Source organism: Myotis davidii, unplaced genomic scaffold (genome assembly GCF_000327345.1).
Source record: "Myotis davidii unplaced genomic scaffold, ASM32734v1 scaffold6, whole genome shotgun sequence".
Classification (NCBI taxonomy): Eukaryota; Metazoa; Chordata; class Mammalia; order Chiroptera; family Vespertilionidae; genus Myotis; species Myotis davidii.
The window spans coordinates 10,899,167-10,900,759 of NW_006383011.1; positions in this window are offsets into that span (position 1 = coordinate 10,899,167).

The following is a 1,593-nucleotide window of genomic DNA, read 5'->3' on the forward strand; positions in this document are numbered from 1 at the left end:
GTGTCACATATAGAAATTTTTTGATATTTGCAACCATAGTAAAACAAAGACTTATATTTTTGATATTTTATATATTTAAATGCCATTTAACAAAGAAAAATCAACTAAAAAAATGAGTTCACGTGTCACCTCTGACACGTGTGTCATAGGTTTGCCATCACTGGGCTAGGGCCAATAATAGCTTTAAGCTTTTCATTTTAAAAGAAAAATATTTTAAAACTCAGAGGAAAAAAAGGAGGAAGGGAGATGGAGTGACAATCATTATCCACCCAGTATTAATGTTAACCTACATGTTGGAATATTCTCTTAATACCTCAGTTTTTAAAAAATCCGCATAGAAGTTTGAGGAGTATTTTTTGTCTTAGCCAAAACACCTCTGTAATTCTGTAGTCTGATGAAGCCTTTTCTTAATCCTGTTAATGATATCTGTATCCAAGCCCAAGCCGTGAGATATCACAAATTCTGAATTGGTAAGAATGAGAAATAATGAGGCAGTTCTGGGTTGAATTTTTTCTCCCTTAGAAATCTGCATAAAGCAAACAATCCCTCCCTCCTATTTGTAAAGAAAAGGTGATATCTCTGTGAACCTGAGCTAGTCATCTGGTCTCAGCCCAGGATAGTCATACAATTGCATATCCGTTGCACAACTATTATTACTGTTTTTAATGTAGGCATTAAAAATACCATTGTTGCAGTAAAGATTAGTGTCTGCATGATTTTTCTCTCTTGGCTTCTTTTTCATGCATAGCACTAACAGTGAAGCAGAACAGGTGGTAATTGTCACTGGCACACTGAGACTTGTGAATAGCATCTGTTTGTCTCTTTTACCATCCAGTGGTTAGCATAACCTTCTCTCCACTGCTCTCCTGTGTGTATGATAAAAGTCTATCATGAGTCATTAAAAGGTGCTAATGCGCATTCTTTTTTTTTTTTTTAACATGATAGAATAGGTAAAGAAGAAAATCCATCTGGTGACTAAATATGACTATGATGTGAATCACATAATTAAAAAGGTATAATATTTGTGAGGTTATATTACAGAATATTGGATCAAATAATGTGTGTCAAAGATAACAGTTCCAAGCCAGAGTAGTTCCATAAATAGATGCATTAGTTAGTAGTGGTATAGTCTAGATTTTGGTTTTCATACTTAAAAAAAATATTTACTTGGTTTTAAACAATAACATATTTAAATTATTATGGTTTTTACCTTCTTGTACTTATTTGGTTTTATTAAGCTCACTTTTAAATGTCATAGTTTGGTATTTGTTTATGTATATTGATATAAATGCATACTTAATTACTCTTTATCTTTTTATTATGGAAAAAATAGAGAATTGTATAATGAACTTCCATGTATCCATCGCCCAACTATTTCCTTCACCCACCATGTTCTCTGTCTCATAGCCATTTTGAAGCAGATTCCAGACATGTCATCGGTAGATATTTTAGTGTTTATCTCTGGAAGTCAAGGACTGCTTTTTGTTATTAATCCTCACCTGATGATATATTTTTTTCCATTGATTTTCAGAGAGAGTAAAAAGGAGGGAAATGGAGAAAGGGAGAAGGAGGGAGGAAGACAGAGAGAGAGAG